The sequence below is a fragment of the Tasmannia lanceolata genome, unplaced genomic scaffold, assembly GCF_043159265.1.
Source record: "Tasmannia lanceolata isolate RefF3 unplaced genomic scaffold, GAP_Taslan_0.1 ptg000019l, whole genome shotgun sequence".
Lineage (NCBI taxonomy): Eukaryota > Viridiplantae > Streptophyta > Magnoliopsida > Canellales > Winteraceae > Tasmannia > Tasmannia lanceolata.
The window spans coordinates 21,186,049-21,201,917 of NW_027518696.1; the positions used below are offsets into that span (position 1 = coordinate 21,186,049).

General features: G+C 37.8%; 2 long non-coding RNA genes and 1 pseudogene across 3 annotated transcripts; 2 read left to right on the forward strand and 1 right to left on the reverse strand.

Annotated features, from left to right (window-relative positions):
• Positions 1-304: 304 nt before the first annotated feature.
• On the reverse strand, positions 305-1,411 carry LOC143853299 (putative calcium-binding protein CML36 pseudogene; annotated as a pseudogene).
• A 9,836-nt stretch (positions 1,412-11,247) lies between these two features.
• On the forward strand, positions 11,248-13,315 carry LOC143853444 (uncharacterized). Of its 2 annotated transcripts, none has more exons than XR_013237120.1 (4): positions 11,248-11,376; positions 11,936-12,363; positions 12,463-12,545; positions 13,082-13,315. It is a non-coding gene; the product is annotated as an uncharacterized LOC143853444 (long non-coding RNA). The 2 variants fall into 2 exon arrangements; XR_013237121.1 differs by having other exon boundaries at positions 12,463-12,541.
• Positions 13,316-14,007: 692 nt separating this feature from the next.
• LOC143853446 (uncharacterized) lies at positions 14,008-14,986 on the forward strand. Its single transcript, XR_013237122.1, has 2 exons — positions 14,008-14,062; positions 14,777-14,986. It is a non-coding gene; the product is annotated as an uncharacterized LOC143853446 (long non-coding RNA).
• The last annotated feature ends 883 nt before the right edge of the window (positions 14,987-15,869 follow it).

Genomic DNA, 15,869 nt, shown 5'->3' on the forward strand with positions numbered 1-15,869 from the left:
TTTTATTGGCTTAATTCTGCGATATTTTGGTGTTTTACACACTTGCATGGAGGGTATTTTCGTTCTTTTCTCAAGAAAAAGACCCCTACCCTCTACTAACCAATGTTTGGTGGTCATTTGTTACAACATGTGGTCTTACTTCCCTTACTCAAAATATCATAATGTAAAGACTAGATCAAAGACCTAAATAAATAAATGAAACATAATAATATATAGTCAAGATGCCATCAACATCCGAAAAAGCAAAAGTCAGTAGTGCCAATATACAAAGGAATATACCCATTTGCCAAAAATAACAGAGAAATGCATTAAAATAAAATATCCATTAGAGATACCAGATCAATCCCAGCCGACCGATCAAACCATCAATCTTGATCTTGAGATTTTAAATGTCCATCATACAATACCTACCCAAACTTATTATACAAATCTTTTTCCTTTTTTTCTTTCTAACAAGAAAGAAAATTCTCGAGATTTTATATAGTGTAAGCCCTTATCTTCCTATATTTTTCTAAAACTACTGTATTGCCTGCACCCACCAGAGGATGATCCAAACCGTCCATTTAATCATTATAGATTCGAGGGTTGAAATCATCACGCCTAAAGGATGTTTTGGGCACAGCATATTTATGTTATGGCCCATCAAATGGACGGTCTGGATCATCCTATGGTGCAGGCCATATTGTACTTAAGAGACTATAAGGCCTTACACCATATAAAAGAAAAAATCTCTTAACTCTGGCTACCCATCATACGTGCGAAATCCTCAAAACAAACAAATCCATCACCGTCGGTATCAACACCGGCGATTATCCGCCGGCAATCCTCTAACGTGCACCCCTCCTCACCGAGCGTCAAAAAAACGTCAAAAAGCTCCTCAGCCGAGATCTTCCCATCACGATCGGTGTCAAAATAATCAAAAGCATCACGAAGCTCAGAGCCACAAGCCGAGCCAAGAGTCGAGCTGAGCGCGCCGAAATCCTCCAAGCTGATTGACCCATCTCCATCCTGATCGGCTTCAGTTAACATCAAACCGAGCTCCTCCTCGGTCGGCGTAAAGCCGATGAGCCGGATCACGTGCTCGAGCTCGTGACGAGAGATTCGACCATCACCATCTTTATCGAACAGTTTGAAGACCTCGATAACGTCAAAGTGAGTATCGGACGAGATATCGGAACAAGTGTCCGATATATTGCGTTTCGGGGGGAGAATGCTTTTGGGTGTTTCTAAGGTTTCTTTGAGATTGATGGAGGAGGAAGAATGAGAAGAAGAGCCAGAGCTGAAAGATGGGTCGGATCTGGACATGGACCGGGTTTTCTTCGACCCGAAAAGGGGTCTGAGACTGAATTTCATGACTCTCTATGAAAAATGAGGAAGAAAAAGATTGTGGAGGAGAGGAGGGAGGAGGTTGTTAAATGGAGAGTTGCATGGTGACCTTCCACGAAGCTTCGTTTTGGGGTACGTAAAATTTATTTAATATATTTTTCCTTTTTTGGGTCATTTGGGTAGTTTTTGTCGCATGTTAGGTACCTTGAAAGTTTGGCACAAGAAAGTATGGTCTATTTTTGGTACGGGAAATGATATAACACTCCAATGTTTTTATATCATGCTTTACTAGCTTGTCTTTTAGTATTTACAAAGCTGTCAAACAGTGAATAGGTTATTACAGTTCCCAAAAAGCTCGCACTAGGCCATTGAATACTAAAAAAACAAGCATGTGTGGATATCAAAAGTTTAAAGTGCTGATATCATTTTCCTTTTCGTACTTGTCTTTTGGGGAGTGATAAATAGAGAGGGATAGACACATGGGGAGTCGATTTATCATATTTGAGAGTCGATGGAGAGAGATAGACACATGGGAGTCGATTTATCATATTTGGGAGTCGATTTATCACTGCCCCTTTTGTATTTGGGCCATGACATTTTCACCCTCCGCAGGAATGATGGGCTCTAATTTTAACTTAGTTTGACGTCAAAAAGCGTGAAGGTTGCTCACAATCATGTTACCAAGGGGGTGCATAATCCTATATAGGGGTGAAAAAATCATCTTCCTAGTATTTACAGTAGTACTGCTCTGCGTTTTTTTTCATTTACTTCAAATGAGACATGATATATAATAGCGACGTTTTCTTCCGCAGGCCACCCCATTTAGTGTCTTTATGAATTCTCAATTTATGACTACTCTTTTTTACGCTAGAATGGGGTGGCTCGCCATTGGATAAAGAGGTCCAAAATCAACAGCTCAGGTTCCTTCCACAGCCATTCTCGGGAGTAATTCTTTGGTTTTTCTAAGACGAGAATTAGAATAGAAAATGGAAAACTTGTGCTCCGCAAATATGACCCACAAAGCCTGTTTCTACAAATCCCGTCAAAATAGCACAGGAGAATCAGAATTTTGCCTATATTTCAAAGCTTGGCAGAGTCGCTTTGGGAGAATGTGATTCTCTTTGGTTTGGGGATTACTTAAGACATAAACATTGTCAGAGAATAAAATCAGAGTGTTGATGAATTGATTATTATATTAGGTATAAAGCTTGATTGGGTATCTAGATCAAATTTGGTTTTTCTCTTTCCATTCGTTGCAAGTGTAGCACGTCTCTTAAAGAGATGTATGCTCCGTCACCAAATGATAAACCAAAATTAACTTTTGGTGAAGTTCTTTACTTTATCTTTTCGGAGAATTTATATGGTGCCCGACCGTCAAACAACAAGGGCGGAGAGAGAACCCCTCCACTCTTGATTTCCGATCCAGAAAAAGGCACCTTTTTTTACTCTTTGCCTGATAGGAAATCAAAGGCGGCGAGTTTTCTCTCTCTCCGCTCTTGTTGTTTGACGGTCGGGCATCATATAATTTCTCATCTTTTCGTACTTTATCTCAGCTATCTATATAGCCCATCGTACAAACCATGTAAGGAATAGTTAAAAAAAAAAAAAAAAAAAAAAAAAAAAAACCTTCTTGGGCGTAGGCACCATTGCCAAACCACATAAATTCCAGCTTAATTTGTGGTTGAGCCTTCTATTTCTCTCTTATTAGCTTTATGGTATCAAAGAAAGCTCTGTATCGAAATCGATTGCGGTTTATACGCAAAGATCAAGTGCTGCGTTTTTCTCCCTACAAGGTTAATTGTGTCTTCATCTCATTCTTTTGTTGTCCACCAAGTTTTGATAATTGCACAAACTCATCTTGTCTTTTACTATTAAAACAGTTGTTCTAGGTTATTATAGTTACCAAAAGGCTCTCAGAGTCCAATTAGAAAAAGGCAGGATGAGTTAATGCAATTATCAAAACACAGTAGTGCCAATATCAATAGCCTTTAGTTATTTACATTACTTATACATGTATACATATGAAGATATTTATCGTATAATATCTTATCCACCAAATCAGAAGGAGTATCATGGATCCAACAGAGAGTGGATTGTGTGGTTTTCCTCTATGGGTTTTATTGAAATTTGATTCCAACTGTAATATTGAGAGGTAATCTAACGATGGGAAGACAATGAAGAATATTTAATTGGGTTATTCGGATGTGACACAATTTTGTTTACTTTTGTGTCTAAATAGTTCTAATTATATCCTCGAAATACAATTTTGTTTCTTGATTTCAAATGATCTAGAATGAGAAAGGAGGATAGCATACCAACGATCTTGAACATGACGTAAGTCACTGGCCTTTTCTTTTTAGCATAGACAAAACCGTGTGGCACGCCATCATTCAAATATGCTAAGGCCAACCTTTACCGGTGCAAGGCCCTGAAGGCTCTACACGTCCAACATCTCTTGATGCTTTGTAAATTCTCACGATCTCCAAGCCTTTCATCAAGCTACTAAACCTACTCTTGCCATGCTCAACCTTAAAATAACTCTCTTGATCAGCTTGCAACACGAGTTTATCAAACACAAGGCTTTGAAGCTAAGTGCAAATCCATTCAGTGCGAGGCATGATGATGCCATGCACCAATCTGTCAAGTCCCACGACCCCACAATTCAAGGCACATACCTATTCTATGAATCAATCCGCAGGACCAAAGTCCTGTACGTCAGCTACAACCTTCTGAAGGTGAAGCCAGCTCCAGCCATACTCTTCTTCGCCAAGCCCAAAGACTTAGGCGCTCACACCACCGCATTGAGGGACTATTTGTAAGCTTGTGGCATAAGTCCACTATCCTAATCAAATAACTGAATCCCACCGAGGAATGAGGCATTAAGTGCGCCACGTCCCGGTCTGGTAAACATGAAGACTTGGTCATCCAAGGAGCAAGCTTGCCCCATGGACTAATGAGCAAGACTTATGCCTCGCGAGGGTGTTCGATGCCACCTTGGTAAGAGCTCATGAAAAGTCTAGAGATTGGCCTAACCATAAGATGTATCACGGTGTTGAGGCATCATTATAGTTCAACCTCAGCACTGATCTGTACCAAGAATAAATGTGGGAACCCAACCCATCATGCACTTTCTTTGGCCCTTCGTCTTCGACCAAAGAAACTAGAGCATGCCTTTGGAGAACTCACACACGACACCCATAAACAACAAGTCAATTTCTTGCTATGCCTGACACACACAGCATGGTCATTGTATGTCTCCTCAGCAAGAAAACAAAAAAGGGTAGTACATGTTTAATAGGCAAAAATCTAGGAAGTGGTACATGTTTAGAAGATTTGCGGAAATCCAGGAAAGCTGGTACAAGTTTAAAAGAATAGGCTAAAATCTTGAAATATCAAAGGAATTTCTGATTTCCCAAGGAAGAAGAAGAGGGCTGAGAGAGAGAGAGAGAGAGAGAGAGAGAGAGAGAGAGAGAGAGAGAGAGAGAGAGATGCGGTACTTTGGATTTGCAGATGTTCGAAGCAGTAGAAATGTGGTGCTTTTGATTTACAAACGGCCGAAGTAGCAGAAATCGTGGTAAGAACGGCTGGAGAGAAAATCACACGACGAAATGTTCAGCAAAAATATCATTTTGTGAAATTAAGTTTTGGATTTTACCGTTTCGAAATTTACACGTTGGAAATCCTAAATTTTATGGAGTAGGAATGGACTTTACGTAGACTTTGGGAAAACGTCGCAGCTTTAGAATTTCCACGATGGAATTTAGATGCCACGTAAATTTCAGGGAAGGAGAGATGTGCCATGTCAGCAAGCACAGTGAAACTCTCCTTCCTCTTTGATTTATATGTATAGATGTTGGATACATGCAAGGATGTTACCGTTGGAGCTGCTTACTATTCTTGCAATATTGCAATTACAACCTAGTTGCTATTGGTGGATAGTTGACTGATTCTGTGGGATTAGATTGGGAAAGAATATTGGCAAGATATTGTATTCATTCTCTATTTATGTTGATGGATGTATGTATCTCGTTTATGAATGAAAGACTAAAGATTTCTCTTGCCGTGGAGTAGGCAATTGCCGAACCACGTAAAACTCTTGTCCCTCTTGTATCTTCTGTATTTTTCATGGTATCAAAGCACACAAATCTTGTGCCTGCTGCTTGTTTTTCCACCTCAGATCGACCAATCTTAACGGAGAAACTCGGCATCGTGTCTTGGTTGCAAAAGAAACCGGCATCTAACCCCACCTTCCATTGTTGCCTCCATCAATCCCTCTTGCTTATCCTCTCTGTGAAACCCTCTTCAATATACCTTGCTTTCCTGTGAAAACCCTCTTCAATATACCTTGCCTTTACATCTCTATTGTTTGAAAACCCTCTTCAATATACCTTGCTTTACTCTCTCTGAAAACCCTCTTCAATATCTCTGAAAACCCTTTACATCTAACCCACCTCAAGAAGAAAAAGCCTCACTTCTCAATATATCTAAATTACATCTTCTCTGAAAAAGTGTTGTGGGAACTGTGCCTTTCTCTTCTTTCCACTATTGTCTTTTCCCAAAGTATTGTATTTCCCTTGGTATCACTCCACTCACCACATTTATTAATTTATTCCTTTGTTACCATCCACCTTTAATTTACTTTATCCTTCCACGACAGAGACTTTAACACTGCCAACAGAGGCTTTAACACTACCATTTAAGACTTAGCAATTTCCAGCCACCCATCTTACCTCAAATCACCCTTCTTGTGTCCTTAGCAAAATACTAGCCAAGTTTGTGTTACTACTGACTTCTCTTCTTGATCGAGGGCATAGCTCGTTGGCACCCACCGTGAGGAAGTTGATCGTCAATATTGGTACCTTCGCTCCTTAATCCTTTTAATTTATAAATCATGGATGCTAGTGATAAATCAAAGGGTAAAACCATTATTCATGATTTTGAACATAATACTGGGATAAGACTTACCTTTGTTCCTCTTAATGGGCGAAAGTATGTCTCATGGTCTCGAACCGCATCTTTAGCCCTTGGAGGGAGATCAAAGGCAGATTACTTAAATAAAAACAAGAAAATCCCTAAAATCACTGATTCAAATTTTGAGGAATGGCAAACTAATGATCAATTGGTTATGTCTTGGATTTTAAATTCGATGGAGCCAGCTATAGCTAAAATATTCACACAAGCTGTGAATGCTAAAGAACTTTGGGACTCTATTAGAGAGATTTATGGGCACCAAGATAACTTTGCTAGAATATTTTAGCTAAAATAAGAAATCTTTGAAGTCAATCAGGAAAATAAGAATGTAACTGAACTCCTTGCCACATTAAAACTCATGTGGGATTAATTAGCTGTTTATTGTCCTCTTACTACTGATATTGTTGAGTTAAAAAGGAGGAATGAACAAGAGAAAATTTTCCAACTCTTGCGTGCGTTAAAACCTGAATATGAGCCGGTTCGGAGTCAACTTATTCTCTCTTCAATAAGAGAAGAAACTCGGAAAAAGGTTATGAGTGTTGGCACAAAGTCGGAATCTGAAACAAGTGAAAAATCTGCCTTTATTTCGATTAAAACAAACTCCGAGCATACCAAAAGGACTAGAAATAATGTGGCTGAAAAGGGAGAATGTAATGGAACTAGCACCCATGGAAGAGGTCAAGGCAACATGCCTCGTCTTCATTGCACTCATTGTGGAAAAACTAAGCACACTATTGATAGATGTTGGACAAAATATCCTCATTTAAGACCTAATCAAAATAAAATAGGTGAATCTTCATTTGCTTAGATTGCCGATACTCAAATCGCTATTGGACAATTGGCTCAACTTCTTCAACAGTATGGAAAAAATGGTTATTCTTCTACACAGGTCGTAGCTCATGAAACAGGTAATCCCTATGCTCTCCAATCAACTATCTATCCTGATAATGGTGGTTGGATTATAGATTCAGGAGCTACAGACCATATGACCGGTAACAAAGATTCCCTAACTTATTATCAAGATGTGTATAATAAAACCCCTGTTTCCATTGCAAATGGTTCTCTTGTTCTAGTCAAAGGGATAGGAAGAACAAATTTCTTTTTAGAAAATGCAAATTCCGATGTCCTTTTTATGCCCTCGTTCCCGTCAAATCTTCTATCTGTTACTAAACTTACTCGTAACCTGAATTGTAATGCAGTTTTTCTCCATCCATTGTCTTTTTTCAGGACCGGGTCACGGGGAAGACGATTGGTGAAGGAAGAATGTCTCGAGAAGTTTACTATTTGGATCAGAAGAATGAAGCCTTGATTGCTGATAATGGTGACCTAAGCAAGACTTGGCATTCTCGACTTGGTCATCCTGCTAATAAAGTATTACATTGTTTGAAACCTGAATTACCTTCACTTTTTTATGATTGTGATGTGTGTCATTTCTCTAAACAACCAAGACTTCATTTTCAGTCCTCTGAAAATAAGGCGGAAAAACTTTTTGACTTAATTCATTCTGATGTGTGGAGACTAGCCCCCGTTGAGTCCTATAATGGGCTACATTATTTTGTGCTTTTCATTGATGATTTCTCCACGATGACATGGATATTTCTACTTAAATTTAAAAGTGATGTTTTTGAAAAATTTATGGAATTTTCAAACCAAGTTAAAACTCAATATAATGCTAAGATCAAGATTTTACGTTCAGATAATGGAACCGAATATACAAATAAAGTTTTTTCAGAATATCTCAAAGATCAATGCATTTTACATCAAACCTCATTCATATCCACACCTCAATAGAATGGTGTGTCTGAAAGAAAAAACAGACACCTATTAGAAGTTGCTCGATCTATTATGTTCGAGAAGAGAGTCCCCAAATTTTTTTGGTCTGAAGCTATTCTAACTGTTTGTTATTTGATTAATAGACTCCCAAGTAAGATTCTTGAAAATAAATCCCCACTTGAAATTTTGTAAGGTAGGAAAATAGATTTATCTCGTTTACGTGTTTTTTGATCAATTTGCTTTGTTTACAATAATTCTAAAAATTGAGATAAAATTAGATCCTCGTGCTATTAAATGTGTCTTCTTGGGGTATTCCTCCACAAAAAATGGATACAAGTGTTATGATCCTAAAAATGAAAAATTCTACGTCTCTAGAGATGTAAAATCTAATGAAAATGAATCCTTCCAAGATTACTATTTAAATAATCCTGGAAAAAGGGCTCAGGGGGAGTATTCTGAGATTTTTCCTGCAACAAATGGTGAAAATACAAAAATTATTGATCAAATTCAAGATGATCAAGCAATCCCTGAAAATAATGATGAAGAAAGTGAAGATAATGGAGGAGAAGGCAATCCAAGACAAGAAGCACCTGTGGCCCGATCCCCTGAAGATGCTCATTCTCCTAATTCTCCATGCTTACACAGGTCTGATTGTGTCTCTCATTCTCCTCCCCACTTCAAAGACTTTTTTACTTATCATGTGAGTTCTTATCCCATCCAAAATCATTTGTCTTATTGCAACGTGTATGCTTCACACTCTACTTTCCTTTCAAATATTTCTAAAAAGTTGAAACCTACCTCCTTTTACGATGCTAATTCCCAAACTGTGTGGAAGAGAGCAATGAAAGAAGAACTTTTTGCAATGGATAAAAATCATACTGGGGATATAGTCCAAATGCCAATTGGAAAAAGACATGTAGGGTGTCTATAAGATCAAGTATAATAGTGATGGCTCAGTTGAGTGATATAAAGTGAGGCTAGTGGCAAAAGGGTTCACCAAACCTATGGGATTTATTATAAGGAGACTTTTGCTCCAGTTGCTAAAATGGGATCTGTTAGAATCCTTCTGTTGGAATCTTTATCAAATGGATGTTAAGAATGCATTCTTGCATGGGGATCTAGAGGAAGATGTCTATATGAATCTTCCTTGAGGACATCCCATGGAAGGAAAGCCTGGAATTGTGCAAATTAAAAAAGGCGCTATATGGGTTAAAACAATCTCGGAGGGCTTGGTATGCTAAGTTGAGTGATGCCCTATTTAAGGTAGGATTTAAAAGAGGTACTGCTGATTCTTCCATGTTTACAAAAAGAAGTTTGAAAGGAATAATTATTGTGTTAATCTATGTCGATGACATAGTTATTACAGGAAATGACGAAGACAGAATTTCAAACTTAAAAGTTCATTTTCACAAAAGATTTGATATTAAGGATTTAGGAAAATTAAAATATTTTCTAGGGATCGAAGTTGCATATTCAAAAAGGGGGATTTTCTTGTCCCAACGAAAGTACGCTTTGGACTTGCTAAAGGAAACTGGAGAATTAGGTGCAAAGCCATGTGAGACTCCACTTGAAATAAACAAAAAGATGAATCCCTCTAATGGAAAACTGTTTGAAGATGTTGGGAGATATCAGAGACTGGTAGGGAGATTAATTTATCTTACTATTACTCGTCTTGATATTAGTCACGTTGTTGGTGTTGTTAGTCAACACATGCATGCTCCTGGAACAAATCACTTTGAAGCTATTGAAAGAATTCTGAGCTACGTAAATTGTTCTCCCAGTAGAGGAATTTGGATGAAAAATAATTCACATATTGATATTATTGGATATACAGATGCAGATTGGACTGGAAGTCCATATAGAAGATCTACAACCGGCTATTGTATGATGGTAGGTGGTAACCTTGTCACTTGGAAAAGTAAGAAACAGTCGGTGGTTGCCAGATCCAGCGCTGAAGCTGAAAAATAGAGCTATGGCGGCCGGAACAAGTCAAATTGTCTGCATAAAGTTTCTTCTCCAAGACATGGGTTTTCATCCTAAAGAACTAGTTAAAATGTTTTGTGATAATCGTGCTGCTATCCATATTTCTGCTAATCTCGTTTTTCATGAACGAACCAAACACATAGAGATCGATTGCCATTTTGTACCCGAGAAGGTTCAAGATAAAACTATTTGCACTCCTTATACTCGAAGTGAAGATCAGCTTGCAGACATATTCACAAAAGCAGTTTCAAAGTCAAGACTTCAGCAGATTCTATCCAAGTTGGGCTTCATTGACATTTTCGCACCCGCTTGAGGGGGAGTGTTAGATACATGCAAGGATGTTACCATTGGAGCTGGTTACCATTCTTGCAATATTGCAATTACAACCTAGTTGGTATTTGTGGATAGTTGACTGATTCTGTGGGATTAGATTGGGAAAGAATATTGGCAAGATATTGTATTCATTCTCTATATATGTTGATGGATGTATGTATCTCCTTTATGAATGAAAGACTAAAGATCTTTCTTGCCGTGGAGTAGGCAATTGCCGAACCACGTAAAACTCTTGTCCCTCTTTTATCTTCTGTATTTTTCAATAGATATATGAAGAATGCTAGACTCAATTACGCCCTTCCAAAAAAAGGTGCAAAGGGCGCCCCCATTGGTCAAATTCCATTTAAGATGGCACAGGATGATAGCGCTCCCCTTAAAAAAAGGATTATAGCGCCCCTTTGCAAGAGTTAATTGGCGAACTCACCTTGTTTACTATTTTGTTTGGCAAATAGTCAAAGGCTATTGCAATCCTTACTATTCTAAAAGCCTAGACCTTGAAATTTCGTCAACCGACTTTCCCTCAAATGACGTGTATGTCCCACTTTATATTTGCTAAACTTCCTTCTATATCCTCTATTCGAAAGGCTTTTTCATCATTTTCGTTTGTACTTTGCCCCTGGGGATATCAAGTACATTGTCAGGTGGTTTGTGCCATGTAATGCCGCATGTATCCTACGACTTTGTTTCATAAGAAGTTCCCTCTATCTCCTATTGTTATAGGGTATGTTAGTCATTTCATTGGATTTACTTTTCCCCACCACCTGTCTCTCAGATAAGCGACGTGCCAAGATTTGTTTTTCTTGTTAATTCCGTCCGTTTTCTTTTTATTTTACTTTGCTTGATTATCTTCTCCCCCACCACATGTCCCTCACATGTGTAGTTTTCAGCCGAAATCTTCCTCTTTTATACTACTTCTCTTTCAGTCGAAACCCACTGTTTTTGTATCCTCTCCCGGACCAAAACCCTCCTTCCACCTTTCTGTTCTTAATGGTAAGTAGTTTCTAGAGAGAGGCCTCTACCAATTTCAGATTTTTCCCATCGTCCTTGATTCTGGTTCTAAACTTTTGAGTACACATTTTTTCATGTATTTTCCAGATCTGTTTTTTATAATTTAGAATTTCAGCAGCTTCAAATCTCTAAATTTCCAAGTTTGGATTTCTGCATATATGTTGGTGACATGCTGCTTATTAGCTTCTTGATGTCCACCAAAACATACTTCTTGATAGTGACCATGAAACTAGACTTTCTTCCTTTTCTTTTGTTCTTTTCCTGCATTTGTGATGTTTTCCTTTTCTGGTTTTATTCTCAGTTTCATTTTACTGGCACAATAATGCAAGGCTATTCACTGATAGGACAAAAGTCAATCTAAGAAATACAATTATAGCAATATATGTATTTCTTTCGGTTTGTTAGTGTTGTGATCAATGCCTTTGTTACAAGCAAATGGATTGATTTAGATGATAATTTATGTTGTTTTACGGAGTAATTCTTAGTTTTATAATGTTAGCAACATTTGATTTGGCTTTTGTGTATGTGTGTTTTTTTCTAGTTTGGAGGAGCTTCAAGAAGCAGCATCAAAGGCATTAAGTGGTGTGCTAGAGCTTGATTTGCCAAAGAGGCAGAAACATATGCCTAAACCAGTCTCTCCAACAGTTCCCCAACCATATGACTGATGCAGAAAGAGAAGACCCACATATGCTTCTCCTGATACAGAAGACCCACATATGCTTCTCCTGGTTTTTGGGCAATGGTGTAAATGAGAGAGGGAATGCAGAATCCATGACGGAAAAGGATTTGGACGTGGAGATCGAGGAAGCTGAAGCTTCTCAATAAGCCAATAGTTAAGAGCATTCATGTTACCTCTTATCCTCATCTAATTTTAGTATTAGCATCAATACTAAAAATAGTAGTAGGCACATAGCCTAAATGTCTGTTTGCATATCGTTGAAGGAAATTTAGAGAAAAGAACGGAACATGGTAAAATCTACATTTCACATATTCTATGCCTTTTAATGGAATTTTTTTATCACTCTATCTTATTATGCTTTTGACCTGCCGATGATCATGATCTTCTAGGTGACACAGTCCTTCTTTGTATAGAGGAAGATTTGCAAGAAGCAGGTGTAAACAAAGTGGATGTCAATTACGTGAATGTGTATGTAAGTTCTACAAAATTAGGAGATATTTGACGAATAACTGCCTTATATTGCCTATTCCAGTTATTTGATTGTTTTCATGTGCTTTTGGATTACCAAGAGCTTTACATATGAGTTATTTTGCTACTCTTTAGTGTTGAAATTTATTTTAGACTTAGAAGAGGAAAATCTCTATTTCAGTTGTTTTGCTGGAAAATGAGGTCTTTGAGTGGGCTTGTAATATTTAAAAAAATTAGCTTTTTTCTTTAAAAGATATTGGACAATATTCATATAAATTATTGGGATTCATGTAAACTGCTGCCATTGCACGCCAGTCTTCTGTTGTAGTGATAATGTTTGTGATTAGTTCTATTGTCCCAAGACCATAACCACCATATGATTCAAGACAAAAACTATTGAGGCTTGTATGTTTCTCTTGGAATCACATATATGAATTAATCGCTATTTAGTTAATTAATGAGCTTATGGTGTCAGTCATGTTTTGTATGCGTTGTTTGTAAGTGTTCTCTAATATGGATTATGTCCTTTCGAGATGACAGATTGTTGGATGCCACAATGGAGTAGAATTCACAGCATTGGGAGTCTCTTTGGAGAGCCAATGCTTCCTTGATGGAAAGAAGAATTTGCATTCCACTTTGCTAACTTTTTTCTAGCTCAATGTGGTGTTATTGGGGTAGTTGCAACAACACCTTATGAATGTATCTAACTCCTGAATTTTCACAAGGCTATTGACCACCCCATATTTGTTAAATGTTTACATGGCTGCTGGCTGGCCCGGCCCATGACACTATGAAAATGTCTCATGGAGTTTTGTGTTGTAAAGTAAATATGTTTTTTTGCAGTTTTATGTTGTAAACTATCAGAGTCGCGCACACGTGCAACGCACGTGCCCTTTACTAGTTCCCCAAATAGCTATCAGCAGCCAATCAGAAAATATAAAACATGGTGTCGGCCCCGTTATCAAAACATTGGCCTGTGGATATCACTAGCCTACACGTCTATAGAGAAAGGAATCGTAAATTGATATAGTTATGCCTTAGTGGGATATCATTATAAATTAAAGGTCCCTATAAATAAAAGTTTAACTGTTGTGGTTCAAGTTGCCTTTTTCATTTATAATCAAACAATTGAAAAATAAGAAATTTTGCGGAAAAAAAACTTTTCCAAACTTTTTCTAGAAAGGGAAAATTGTCAATTGGTGACACAAAAATGACAAAATAGTGGATGGGTGACACCTTTTTGAAAGCTTGTGAACGGAGGTTAAAACACCTTTTACGTACATGGCCTTTTACCTAAATACCCCTCAGGAAGAAAAAAACCCATCGTTTTAACTTCTCTTCATTTTTAACTGTTTCGAAGCTTTTTTCACTTTTTCTCTCTCCTTTTTCATTTTTAACCACCTGCAACCCATCTTCTCCAGCGTGGGGTGATTTCTTACGCTAATCCGATCCTCTCTTCTTCGTAGTGGACCGTATTCCGGCGAGGGCGTCATTTTTCCGACTTCTTCCCCATCGTCTTAGGTATGGTAGGGTATCATGTTTCATTTTTTTTTACTTTTATTTTCCTTCTATTAAGTTTCCTTTGTGGTTTAGGGTTTTATTATTGGGAAGCCTTTACACATATAGGGTTTCATTTTTTATTTGTTCCCTAGTAAGTTGGCTTTGATGAGAGACCGTTGACATCTACTGTTTCATTTTCACTGTGGAGAACCCCCTTTTGATAATCTCCCATTTTCAGTGTTGAGAACCCCCTTTTGAGATTGATAACCCCCCACTTCCATTGTTGATAACCCCCTTTTTCACTGTTGACAACCCCTTTAAAATTGATAATCTCCCTTTTCCAGTGTTGAGAACCCCCTCTATGCAGTTCATAATCCCCCCCATTTTCAGTGTTGAGAACCCCCTGTTGAGGTTGATAATCCTCCATTTTTAGTGTTGAAAACCCCATCTAGGTAGTTGATAAACCACATATTTGCAGTCTTGAGAAGCCCCTCTAGGTAGTTATGATAACCCCCATGTAGAGTGTTTTGTTTGAACCCCCTCATTCAGTGTTATTAAGAGTGTGATAGGGAAACCTTTTAATGTTCATTTTAAGTTACAGGTTTTGATGATCATGGTAAAAACTATGTTTTTTCATGGAGATTGGTAGAAACTATGGGAGGGGAACTTGTATGCATTTTTTTAAATAGTAGGAGAACTTATTTGTGAATGAGGGAACTTGTTTGTGAATGGCAGGGGAACTTGTTTGTGAATGGCTGGGGAACTTGTAAAATTTAAACTGATTTTATGGTGTATGTTTGTGTTTGTGTTTCAATTTGAACAGGGGAACTTGTAAATTTAAACAGGTTTTATGAAAGTGTGTTTGTGTTTATGTTTTGATTTGATCAGGGGAACTTGTTTGTGAATGTTGGAAAACTTGTAAATTTAAACAGGTTTTATGGTGTCTGTTTGTGTTTCAATTTGAACAGGGAAACTTGTTTGTGAATGTTGGAAAACTTATAAATTTAAACAGGTTTTATGGTGTCTGTTTGTGTTTGTGTTTCAATTAGAACAGGGGAACTTGTTCCTGAATGGGTGGAGAACTTGTAAATTTAAACAGGTTTTAGACAAGTGTGTTTGTGTTTGTGTTTCAAGTTGAATAGGGGAACTTGTTTCTTAATGGCTAGGGAACTTGTAAATTAAAATAGGTTATGATGTGTGTTTGTGTTTGTGTTTGTGTTTGAAGCTGAACAGGGAAACTTGTTTGTGAATGGCTCAGGAACTTGTAAATTTATATGGTTGGTGGCCCATTTATTTGGGTTGATAACCCACTTTATCTACCTAATAAAATGGTTGGTGACCCATTTATTAGTTTGATAACCCACTTTACAATGTCAATCACCCCAAAAATTGGAAGGTTGGTAAGCCTAATTTCCAATTCTAGTAACTTTATCTACGCAAGTAATTTGTTGGTAACCCAATTTTTAGGTTGATAACCCACTTTGCATTGTCAGTCACCCCATAAGGTGGGAGGTTTCTAAGACGGTTGCCAAATTCAAGTAGCTTTATCAACACTGGAAATTGGTTGATAACCCATTTTATTGGTCGGTGACCCACTTCCGAATGTTGGTAACCTCATTTTGAGGTGGTCGATAACCTAAAACACTCATTCCAGTAGCTTTAATACCCACTAAATGGGTTGATAACCCAAAAAATTAGGAGTCGATAACCCGGTTTGTAAATTCCAATACTTTTATCAACACAGGGATTGGGTTGATGACCCAATTTGTGTGTCGGTAACCCACTACCGAATGTTGGTAACCCAATTTTGAGGGCGTCGATAATCCGA